The following is a 13,310-nucleotide window of genomic DNA, read 5'->3' on the forward strand; positions in this document are numbered from 1 at the left end:
ATATGCTGAGGTTAATTGATCATTCTAAATTGCCCGTAGGTGTGAATGTGAGAGTGATTGTTTGTCTTTGTATGTAGCCCTGTGATAGACTGGTGACCTGTCTAGGGTGTCAGCTGGGATAGGCTCCAGCCCCCCCCCGCAACCCTAGTGAGGATCAAGCGGTGTATAGATAATGGATAATGGTTTTAAAATCTTCAGTGCAGAGCTGATTTAAAATGATAAAGCACATCTGTGGATACAGCCTGCACTCTGCTGGTTAAAGCTGAACACTGCAGATCGTTTACAGACTACATGCTCCATTTGAGAGCTGCACTGACAGTGCAGTTTACATGAAGCGATTCATGTTAAACATGCTGTCTAAATGTCTCTTTTAGACAGCATGAATATGAAGATAAAAAATGAGTAAACGTTAGAAAAAATGTTAAATGCACCATCTGTCAGTAAAAAAATATGAACAAAAAATCTTATTCCTGTACCTTCCATCCCTGTTCAGACACGGGACACATAACATTGTGCTTTATCAAATTCAGGTGGTCATTGAGACACTTATTGTTACTCACAGCCTCATTCTGATAAAAAGCCACAGTAAACGTGATATTTGTCATACAAGTGAGATTGTACAGTACATCAAGTGCCTTAAAACCAAAAATTGCATAAATAAACAAAATACTAAATCTACTTTGTAGCAAATGATTAGACTGTAGCTTCTAAACTGCCTCTGTGTCCGACAGCTCTACTGTCTGAAACAAAGAAAAGCGTGATTTCCTGTTAGATCCTGGCCAATCTTGTCTCCCTGTTGGGGATAATTTATAATTATTAATAATTATTGGTTACTGCTGTTGTTGTGTAAAGCTGCACACAGTTCTCTCTCTGTTTGGAGACGCTGATATGCATCTTGCTGCTGTTTGATGCTGCAGGTGTTTAATAAACTTAGAGGAAATAGTCCCAAACAGCTAGAAGCGACAAACTAAATTCACCGCCTGTTAGCGTTTTATCCAAACCTGAATTCCATTCATTAGTAGTGAATCTTATTAATCTGACCTGTTATGGACTTGATCATAGTGAAGTTCTATGTTTGTGGACATTTCAGTTTGTAATAGATGTGAAATTGTAGAGCAAAGTAATTGAGAGAGGGTGTTTTGTGTCTCTTGCTCTTTGTGATGTTTTTGGACTAGTATTGGTACTGAAATGAGGGGAAAATTGTCCCTACATTTTGCTTCACACATATTAGAGTGTGTTGTTTGTGCGTGTCGCTCTGGTAATGCGACTGCATGAAGTTCAAACTTGTGCTGTGTTGAAAATGATACTGAAATATCACTTTTCTGACCTGGTGAGAATGCTGCTCTGACCTTTGTAGAGAAAAACTCAAATGAGTGCTTTTTCAGACATGCAGCTGACATTAAAAGAAAGAAGTGCATGTTTGAAACGGATGAAGAAGGCCCTAACACAACTGAAATGAAAACATATCACAGTACACTTGCTTCACTCAAGAGGTTAATAGCGCATCTCTTTTAACCCTTTGGACCCAAAGCAGTTTCTCACGTTTTCACACATTTTTATTCACTGTGGACTCATTTTTCACTGCAATATAAAATCTTTCACCTCTGTGGCAACAGAACAACTATAAGAAGGAGAGAAAACTCAATAATGTCTCCTATGCAGTATGACACACTTATAATAACAAAAATCATAAAAAAAGACAAAAATAAATAAGTTGAATTATTGGATATTAGATTATTGATTTAAAAAAATATAAACCTGGAATCAGCATGTCCAACATTTTGCTATGACAGACAAAAATGTGGCTTCATGTGCTATAGATATTTTATTACTTAAATTTAGGAGACATACTTGTCCTATCTGCTCCGTGTATACACAGCCTGCAGCTCAGCCTAGTTTAGCTGAAAGTAAATGGATTTGTTTTTATCACATGACATGACAATTGTGGTTTCCAGAATCTTTTGTTGTTTTAGTATCTGATTAGTGTAAAGGGCTTATTTTTGAAGAAGTTTGATGAAATATCATGGTTTTAAGCTTAGATTTGTATCATTTTTGTGATGGAATCACAGATTTCCAGGCTGTTGGAAAGTTAAAAATCCAACAAGTCTCTCTTGTTAGTTTGTGGATCTAATAAATCAAGTAATTTTGTCATATTCTTCTTAAAACAACATGCTTTTCAATCCCACTGCCGGTGGGTTCTGGTGCGCAGAGGATTCATTGCATGATCTCATGGCGCTGTCTTCTTCTGTGATGGTTTAATGGAGAACCAGCACCGCAAACTGTTTATCTTCATAAGCCCACATCCCGATATTCACATAACAGCAGTGGGAGGAAACGTGCTTAAATGTGCTTTTTTTCTTTTGACATGTTTTTTGCGGGGACTTTAAGCTACATTTGGATGCAAGCCCATGCTTTGTTAGCATTTTAACAAAACCACATGTATCTGTTGAATAATAGTGAAGCTGATGAAGACAAGTGCTGCTTGCTAATAACAGTGGGAAGGACTGGAAATAATATGTGCTATTGTAATAATACAAATAAGAGACTCAGGCAGGCGACTCAAATCGGGTATTTAAGTCTAGCCAGCTGAAAATAACTACTTACTGTGCAGATAGTATGAATTAGAGCAGCATATGGTTTTGTTGTCTGCAGCACAATGTGTTTGCATATTTGTTTTCCTCTGTGTCTGTGTACGTCCATGCGTATTCATTCGTAAGCACATTTTGGCCTTTTTTTGTGTCTTTTCTTGCTTATACCCTGTTGTGTGTTTGCAGAGGATCCACCCGTCCCATGAAGCCGGGAAGAGGCTGACATTTATGGGAACATTTTTTTCCTGTTAACACGCAACAGTTTGGTGATAATCCAAAACCTTACCTTCAGAATACTGCCTGATCAGCTCTCTGTAGCCCCGCTGCTGATCTCGGTTCGGTTTTATTATCGCTCACACGGTATAAAGAACGACACTGCCAACTAAACTTGGCTGGTGACACCACAGCTGCAGTTCCACCCAGAACACTTGATAAAGGCGAGTCGAGCACGACGGTCTGTAGTTCACAGGCTGGAGGAGGATGATGTTTAGAGTTTGTTAGTGTGATGGTTAGTGGAAGGGGAAGCTTGTAGCACCTGTGGGCTCATGAGACAGTTTGACCCCGACACAAAATGGAAGCACTCGCACTCACACAGCTTGATTCTGGCAAAAAGTGAAGCCACTGAGAAACAAAGTGTGTTTGACCTTTTTTCTGGCCCCTGTTTCAATGCACAACTGTTTGTTCAGAGGAAAGCTGCAGCCAGTTTGTTCTTCTTCCTCTTCTCCTTGTGTGTGTGTGTGTGTGTGTGTGTGTGTGTGTGTGTGTGTGTGTGTGTGTGTGTGTGTGTGTGTGTGTAGTTAATTATTGCTGCGTGGCGCCATCCAACAACCAGAGCAAGATCTCTGGTAGGATTAGCAGCATCCACAACTTTACAGAGAGCGAGAGGGGAGTGTGTTGTGTTGTCTCTGCTCTCTCTCCCCTGTGGTAGTCCACGGACCAGATGCCCACTTTGGCATCGACCCTCTGCCAGTGTTACGCTTCACATGGGGGCAAACACACACATGCATGTGCACGGACACGCACACACGGGCAGGAGAAGAGGCTGTAAAAGAGCACTCGTCCATCTGTCCATCTCTGGTACCGAGCACATCAGCATGTTTGTGGATCCTGCAGCGTCCTCAGCGTTCAGTGTGAGCATGTCTGTGAATGAGTCTCACAAGTGCATCTCTGCAGCGTGGAAGCTAAATTCAGCGCCGTGCAAAAACAAAAATAAATAGCCTCTACCAGTTTGTTATATTTCAGTGTTTAGGGAGTTCAGTGCAATTTTTAGATGCACTGAAACCTGTAGTTTAACCTCTTAAAAGGGCATTTGAACCTATTCAGCTGTACAAACTGAACCACTACATGAAGCCTATGCAGAACATATTTTTCTACATATGCTAGAATCTGTGAAATATTGGTTTTGTTTTCTGTTTACAGACAAATTTGTGCAGTATTAGTACTTCAGTATTTCAGCTCATGGGAGAATCAGTGCAATGCCAATTATATGTGCAAGAATGTTTTTGTTTTGTTTTTTTTTACAACCAGAGTAATTTTGCCAATCTGAATTAGTACTTACATACGTATATTTTTGGTTTATTTTTTACCTTTCTACTGATATTTCTTAAATATATACACTACCTCCTTTGCTGTTGTCATGATTCAAATTTCCCCACTGGGATAATAAAAGCTTATCGCATCGTATTGTATCATATCTTATTCATTCAATATGTTAGAATTCTTTTTAAATGTTTGTCTTAAAGGAACAGTATGTGGGATTTAGAGAAATCTGCTAGCACAAAAGGAGTACAATATTTATATTTCATTAGTGTGTAATTACTTGAGAGCACTAGTCATTATTGTCAAGTCAAAATTATTTATACAGCACATTTAAATCAACAACTGTGGTGCTAAAATAGTTACTCTTAAATAAAAAGTCATGTGATTGGAACTACAGATTAACCTAACAAGTTTAAATATCTGGATTAAGACCCTACAGTGTCATTTATGGTGTGATTTTACCTGAGTAATTTACTGAATAAACTTTACAACAATTATATAAAATAGTGCTTTACCTGGCAATGATACATAATGAGACCCTACAAGATTTTTAAATATGAAATTAACTTAACTAATTTAATATTATCACTTAGATCCTGTATCATTAATTATGGAGATTAACCTGACATATTTTTTCAGGTCTTATTCTGGTCTAGTCTCACCCATAGAGCCCGAAGTTGTTCAGTTTGGCTTTACAGTTTTGCAGCAGTAACTGACTGAATTTAATAAATTTTTTCAACAAAAGTAAATAAACCCGTGTTCACTGAGGTGGTATAGAATGAGCCACAGTACAACTAATCAGAACTGCAGTGGGGTCCTCCTAAAATGACACCATAGAACTGTTTTCACATTCCACCTCTGAAAAACAGATGGGTAAGTGCTTCAGCCTTGGTGGAGCAGTTACGCATGGAAATTAGAGTTTCTATGGCAGCTCAGACAGAGTGAAGAACAGTTCATAACATGAACCTCTATAGCTGGCATCCAAGAAAAAAAAAACCTTGCTTGTTCTTTTGCATAAAACGTCACCAGTAAACTTTGCTAAAATTACTAAAAACAGGCCTCATTAATGGGAAAGCAGTATTTTTATGGTCGAATGAGACCAAGTTAAATTTATTAGGCTCAAATGGTGTCCAGCATGTTTTGTGTCAACCTGTCAAAGCAGCAAATGCATAGTCCTGACAGTGAAGCACTGAGGTGGGAATGTGATGATCCCAGGCTGCATGAGTGCAACAGGTGGAGTAAGGAAGATGACATTTTTGATAACATCATGAACGTGTGGAAATGACAAAATACTGGCTGGCAAGATGACTGTCAGTGGACGGAAGTTCAGCAAAAGATCAATATTCCAGCATGATAGCCATCCAAAGCACACTGCTGATATCAAACAAGAGTTTCTAAAGAAAACTAAAGTGAAAACTACAAATATGAAGCTTGACTTGAATACAACAGAATATCTTTGGAGTATTTTAAACAGAAACATAGAGCCACACAACCGTCAGCAAAGAGCAGCTTGAAAAATAGTCTCTGAAGAATGAAGAATGGCAGAATAAGTCTTAAGAAATTTGGCTTGCTCTGTGCTGAGGAGAACTAAGTCTGTCACCAAGAAAAAAGGTGGACAATCAAAGTATTTTAAAAAATGAAAATGTTTGAATCTCAATATTGAACAGACTTTTGTTGCTTTGAGTTTCTGCTGTAGGGCCTGTATTTTTAATACAGAAAATCAAAACTACTCTATTCATCAATTTCAGATAAGATATAAGATAAATGTTGATGTCACAAAAGAGAAATTTGCCAAGGGCAAAGTTTTGCAAGTTTTTGCGGCTTTGTACGACTACAGACAGCACTACAATGCAACAAAAGGATATGAAATGCATAAAATATGCCATTTATATATAAAACTCTGGAACTATTGCTATCTGAAACACACACATACATGCACACATTCCTAAGAATCCATACATATTTCACCATAATACCACGTATTGAGCTGTTGTTTGTTGAGCAGTATGATAGAAAGGTAAATAAAAGCCAGTTTAAAACAGCTACTCTTGTATTTGCAGGCTCTGTAACATCTTCCTGGAGGTAGCAGTTTGTATTCTGAAAACAGAATGTGTGAGGGCTCCTTAATGGCATTAATTAGAAGTACAATTTGGAATCATTTGACATTTAAATAATATTGTATTCACTTCTGTTGTATACTGTCGATGGTGTCCATTTGTGATGCTAAATGTGTTTGTGTTGCCTGTGTGTTCGGCCTTGTCGTTTATCCATTGACTAATTGAATTGCTCTAAAATATTCAACAGCTTGCGGCCAAACAAGGCATTTAAATGAGGATCGATGCTTTGTCTCGTCCACTCTTTCTCTTTTCTCATTAGAAGAGAGCAAAAGTCTATCTATCTATCTATCTATCTATCTATCTATCTATCTATCTATCTATCTATCTATCTATCTATCTATCTATCTATCTATCTATCTATCTATCTATCTATCTATCTATCTATCTATCTATCTATCTATCTATCCTGCTCCAGTTTAACTCCACTCCAGGGTTTGCAGGCAGCCATGACGGCCTACAGTGTTAGTTTACGATCTCCACCATACATGTTTCCCCCACTCTTCCCTCCCAGGCCTCCCCTCCATCTCCCCCCTCTCCTCTCTCACTCTATTCTTCCTGCCTCAGTCTCATCCCACTCACAAAGAATACTTGAGCGAGCAGAGTAGTTGGCTGAACTGCCATTTCCTTTGACTCTCTGCGAGAAGCCACAGGACAGAGCAGAGCTGTAGATTCATCAGCGGTGGAGGATCACCAGCCTCACCAGCTTTACTGTCAGCCACATTAACTATCAACATTGCTACATGGCAGTTTTGTTTTGGCACATGTGTAAATCCATATACATAAGCACTGCTGCCCATTCTGGTTGCATTAATTAGATTACGGGTTAACAGCACATACACAGGTTCATGCCTCATGCGACCTTTTCCCTATAATGTGCAGTTGTTTAACCAATGCAGAGCTGCTCTGAAAAGACATACGGTATTCAAGCAAAAGGGGGAGTCAAGTGGCACCGTTATATATTAGGAAAAAATATAAATGCAGCATGTTATTAAGTTCCATATATTCTTGTGAGCATGAGGAAAAAAGTGTTTCTCTAACATGTGTGATCTCTACAGCAGAATGGGCATCATGAAACAACCAATTATAATGGCAATGATAACTAAAATTGTAAAATTAAATTTTGCTAAAATGAGTGAATAGAGGCCTGATCAAATGAAGCCAACATAAAGTTGTTGAGCTCAGATGTGTTCCAGCATGTTTGGTGTGAACCTGGTCAGGACTGCCAGTGAATGCATAGTCCTAACAGTGAAGCAAGTCAGTAACAAGTAAAATATCTGTGACAGAGAGAGTTAATGAGGCTGTCCATGCTGCTTGAGGACAGTTGTCTACTTCTTCTAAAAGAGTGGGTGAAGTTGGTGGACATTTTGGAGTAGAGGATCACATTCCAGAGAAGATCATCATGTGGCAGATTATCTGTTCCATCGTGTTGATTTCTTAGACGACAAATGGTGGAGGTGTGGACATTCAAGTAGAATCACAAGTCAGTAACTAGTTAAATGTCTGTGTCGCAGAGAGTTAATGAGTGTTGTTGCTGCTTGTGGAAATTTTTCCACTCTTTCTTATTGCTTGATGAAGTTGGCAGACATTTTGGAGGACAAGATCACAATGCTGGACTTCCAAAGCTGTCTGAAATTAGTTCATAGACAATAAATAATGTGAACGTGGACATTCAAGTGAAATTACAAGTCTGTAATGAGTCAAACGTCTGTGTTGCAGAGTTAATGAGGTTGTTGATGTTCTTCCTAAAGGATTTGATAAAGATGGTGGACATTTTAGGGACAGGATCACATTGTCAGACATCATAGCATCATGTGACACATTATCTGTAATGCCATAATGTCTGAAGCGATATCTTAGAATACGAATGATGGAGTTGTAGATATTCAAAAGAAATCACAAATCAGCATTCAAACACCAGAGTTACAAGTTCTTGATGTTCCTTGTGGAAAGTTGTCCCACATTTCCTGACGACTTTGGCAAAGCCAGTGGGCATTTTGGGGGACAGGATCGCATTGATGGACATCCAGATCTGTCTGAAAGGATTTCTTAGACGACAAATGGTGGAACTGTGGACATTCGAGTGAAATCACATGTCGGTAATGAGTCGAAACAAATGCAATGCAGAGAGTTAATGAGGTTGTTGATGCCGCTTGTGAAAAGTTGTCCCAGTCTTTCTGAAGGATTTGGTGAAGTCGGTGGACATTTTGGCATATGGGTTTTGTGTATGGTTCAAGTTATTTGAATAAAGTTGATTTTTAAGTTAGGGTTAGGGTTAGTCTATTTAAGTCTATTTGAAACAGCAAAAGCTCAACTACACAATTGTGGACAGAACTTTCAAGATCCTCTCCATTAACTGCAACAAAGCATAATTTCTCGTGTTAATCCTTGGTCTGAGTTTGGTGATTTTAAGATTTCCACTTTGATGGAAGGATGTACAGAGTCCTGTTTTGGATCAAACCAGTTTTTAATAACACTTTGGCTCATTGAACTCCCTCAGAAGCAAAGGACAAGCTTAATGAGACATGTTAGATGAGCTTAAAAAAGGCTATTTATCTCATTACTTGAAACGTTGGCATTTTGAAAGAACAAAGATTTTTACCCACAGCACCAAGACAACAGATGCAGTTAGGGCCCCCTGTGAGCCAGGGGCCCGAGGCTTCATCCACCCACCGCTATTAGCCGCATGGCGTCCAGTGAATTAGTCTGATAAAAGCTTCTCTGCTATAGCACGACTGAATCCACTGTGATGTGTCAATGAACTTATGTAAGAGTACTTTGACTTGTAGGCATTAGGCATTCTGTTTCTCTGAACAAATATGTGCTCAGACAGCGAAACACACAAACACAAACAGATGCACATGTGCTGCTGCAATGTGTCTACAGAGATACATGCACACTGCAATTGAAAGTGACATTTTGTGTGTTTTCTATCAAGGACTGGTCTCACCAGTAGCAGCAAGGAGCATGTTGACGTATGATGTAAGGAGACAACTTAACAGTCAGATGTGAGACTGCACAGCTGCACTGGGTGATCACATCCAGATAGACAAAAATATGTGCAAATACATCAGAGAAACATCATTGTGTCCGTTTGAGCCACATTTATCTTCTATAGAAACAGAAATATGTACTTTTGTCTGCCAACAAAAAAACCCCTCTAAATGCTCAAAAATATATTTTTTTAAAGTGAAGTAAAGTGATGTCCCAATCTAACATTATAACGTGCTTGTTTAAACATGGTGGGCAGGTTGGAATATTGTTTATTATATTGAATCTCATCAGAAAATCCTGCAGGATTTCTCTACACTTTGCTGCGTTCATTTTACCCTCTACCTTACAAACCTTCCAGCACTGGCTGCTAAGAAGCATCACCACATCATGATGCTGCCACCACCATGCTTCACAGTAGGGATAATGCGATTGCGGTGAATGATGTTTTTTGTTTTTCAACAAAAACAGTGTCTAACCTGATGGCCAAAAAGCTTAATTTTGGCCTCATCAAATCAAAGAATCTTTTTCCAGCTGACTTTAGAGTCTCCCACATGCGATCTGGTGAACTCAAGTCAAGAATTAATATGAGCAATTAATTAGTTTTCTACTATCCATCCCCTGACTTCTATTTGTCAGTGACGTTTCCAGGAAATTGCTTGGAGAGTTCTTTTGTCTTAGTGGTGCATAACCTGACATATAGACATGAAAGAGTCTTTTTGTGAACTTTTCTGAATTCTTGTAAGAAAACAGAGCCATATTACATCAACTGTAATTCAGTGTTTAAAAGTGATAAAAGGCAAAACTTCCAAGGGACACTTTGTTTCGTGCTGATGTTCTAAAGTGTAAACTTTGGTAAGTCTATCAATTATTCATTTTTTGTCGTTTTAAGTTGCTGAGATCATTTTAACCCCAAACAAAAAGATTTCAGTTTATTTTGCTTTAATAGCTGCAGTGTTTATTTTGATTTTGACAACAGCATACAGATAGAAAAACATGCTATAGGTCATTGTATCAGCAGCTCAAAAATTACTTTTTCAATGAATTAACTTCAAACTGCCGCATTAAAATGTTTACTATTTGCAAACTTAATTTATCATTAATAAATGAATATATATTTTTGTATAGAATAAACTGTATATTTTTACTAAAACTGTGTCCTATTTCACCATTTTTTTTAGCTGGTTGACGAGCTTGATAGTTTACTCCTTTTGCTGCATTTGACTCCACTGTCTTCATACACTCACTTTCCTTAGTTCACATTATATCCACATGTAAGCTGTCTGACAAAGCCAATCTTTTAAACTTGTAGTCAATCCCACAAAATCTCCAAATCTCTGTGACAACTTTCCTAAACACTTTTGCTATGACTACTATGAAAATTTGCCTGTCGAACCAAAAATCTGGATTTAAAAAAATCTTGATAACGGTCATATTTTTGCCTCAGGGCTGCAGAGCTGGGTCCACCTCTCTGTTTTTCTGTTTTTGCACAGACAACAGTCATATTTAATTGTTCTCTTTGCCTTGCATCACCATGACATGACAAAAGGTGTCAAATAACAGTGATTAAAGGATATTGGGTGAGTGTTTGGTGAGTAGCTGTGGGTGTGGTCAGTTATTGACATCAGTTTGTGGTGATGCTTCTGCAGCTGACCTGTGTGGACACGTACCGATGCTGTCATGGAGTCAAAAACACGCATTATAATCTAAATTTAGTCTGTCACATTGTTATGTGTCAGTGTGTGTCTGAAACCAAAGCTGTTTCGAGGTGAACACAGATGACTAAATTTAAGTTGTCATTCAATTTTGTCATGAGTTTATGTTGTTATTTAATGCCTGTGCTGAGAAATAAGGGATGTAATTTCAGTGGTAACTCATACTTGTATTTTGTACAGTATATACTGATTATCCAAAACATTATGACCTTTCCTGCCTAATGTGATGCTGGTCCTTTATGTGACACCAGAACAACCTCAACGCAACAAGATTATATGGGTATTATCAGAAAAATGTACTTCTTGTATTAAGGTATTTACTGCAGACAATTGTCTTTTGTGACTGAATCAACTTTACTGGTCAAACTTTTGTGCACAAATAAGGAATTGGACCCATTTTTTAAAATTTATTTTTGCTCTTAAAGTATTTACACATAAAAACAAATGCATTTAAACAAAAGCAACAGGTTACCGAAAGAAAATGAGTATTTAATTTCTATGTACAGCATATTTAAAGGTGAACCAGAAGTGTAGTGCAAATTGTAAAGAATGCAAGAAAAAATACAGTTATTAACAATGAATTTGAAATTGATAGTACAATGTGGCAACATTACTGGAGTGAAATGTTAGCATATACATGATACTATTTTGAAGTATTTTGTATAGGATGCTAGTATTTCTACATGCAGCTCTCTCAGTAACAACAACCAACTGTTCATTCACATTACTTCACACTCAACACTGGCTGTGTTTGGATATCAGAACTTTCAAAAGTCAAATTAGCTGACCGTCTTTCTCCACAGACCTTGGGCTGCACCTAATAATTATATTTTCATATCATATTACTGAATAAGGCTGTTTTTTTAACTAATACAACAACTAATTTATCAGCTATTGTAAAGATTTTTTTAGATTGGTTCAACAACGTTCAACAAAGTGCAGTGTGAAAATTATGCTACCAAAACAGAAGTGGAGTAGAAATTACTTTTTGTATGGGAATGATAAGGAAAAATGAAAACAAAACAACGAAACAAGAACAATTTTAAGTGTCTTTTTGTAACTGAACATACGTTGATAATCCTAACAGCTTATTTCAAAAACTAAACAGGATGATGCTTTCTGTCTCTGCATTCTCTGTCCAAAATACTCACACGCTGGATGATTCTGAACAAGGTTTTTTAGCTCCAGCTTGTTCTCCAGGAGAATAAATGTTTTGATTGGGCGCAGTCATCTCTGAAACATGTTGTTGTCATCATCACTGATGCCATTACATCATGATGCTGCCACCACCATGCTTCACAGTGGGGATGTGCTGAGTGACTGCAGCTCTCCTGTACTCACTGACTGCCATTTGATTTATATATTTCTTAGGAACCACTTATGCAAATCTTGTGTGGTAAGTCATCAAAATGAACCAAATCTAATCTTAAAATCATGTCTCATTTAGAAAATTTGACAAAAATAAAGCTCGACAGCGTAACCAAGAAGCGCGTACTGACTCAACTGTGACCAGCAGTCGTGGGCCAAAAAATTCAGAGACTTTTTGGCTGAACTGCATGTTGTGTTTACACAAAACAGATTAATATAGTGTAAAATATCTATATGTGTGTATGCAGCGTCAACCGTTTTCTAGGATAGTTAACGTCTGTTGGCACTTGGAAAAATGTTGTACATGTTGATTTCAGGTTTTTACAATTTTTGTACAATAAATATTCTAGGTGAATAAACTTTTTTTGCTTCTTTTTTATCATTTGTGTCACTATAACTGTGTCATACTGCAAAGAAGACCATTTTTTTAAAGTCTTCTCTACTTTTAGCTATGGTTGTGCTGTTTCCATAGAGGTGCAGGACTTTATACTGCCATGAAAATTTAGCCCACAATGAGTTAAAAAAAAAAAAAAAAGTGACAGGAGTAGAAAATGCCACAAAGGGGTTAAAATATCACTAAAGAAAAGAATCAAAGTACCTCAAGAAGTGAAGACTACAAGAGGTGAGCTTTTACTTACTGTCTCTCTGCACATGCAGCACTTTTACCAGATAATTCAACATTGTTCACTTCATGTCTGACTCATCATAATGCTTGGCTCATTTGTATGTGTGTGTTTGTGTAGTGCACGTGTGCTTTGTGTTCCATAAAAGTCACTGTTGCAGTTTTGTTTATGGCAGCCATGTAATCCCCATCAGTCTCATATGCAAATAGTGTGACCTGTTTGTGTGCGTTTGTGTTTATAACTGTATTACTCATTTGTGCAGACGTATGTCTCTTTACATAGTCACATTGTGTGTGGATTCGCCTTCCTTTTGGCGACAAAAACCAAATCGCCATGAGCTAAATCATGAAAACAAAGTACGGAGACTCGGTT

The sequence above is a fragment of the Amphiprion ocellaris genome, chromosome 4 (assembly GCF_022539595.1).
Source record: "Amphiprion ocellaris isolate individual 3 ecotype Okinawa chromosome 4, ASM2253959v1, whole genome shotgun sequence".
Lineage (NCBI taxonomy): Eukaryota > Metazoa > Chordata > Actinopteri > Pomacentridae > Amphiprion > Amphiprion ocellaris.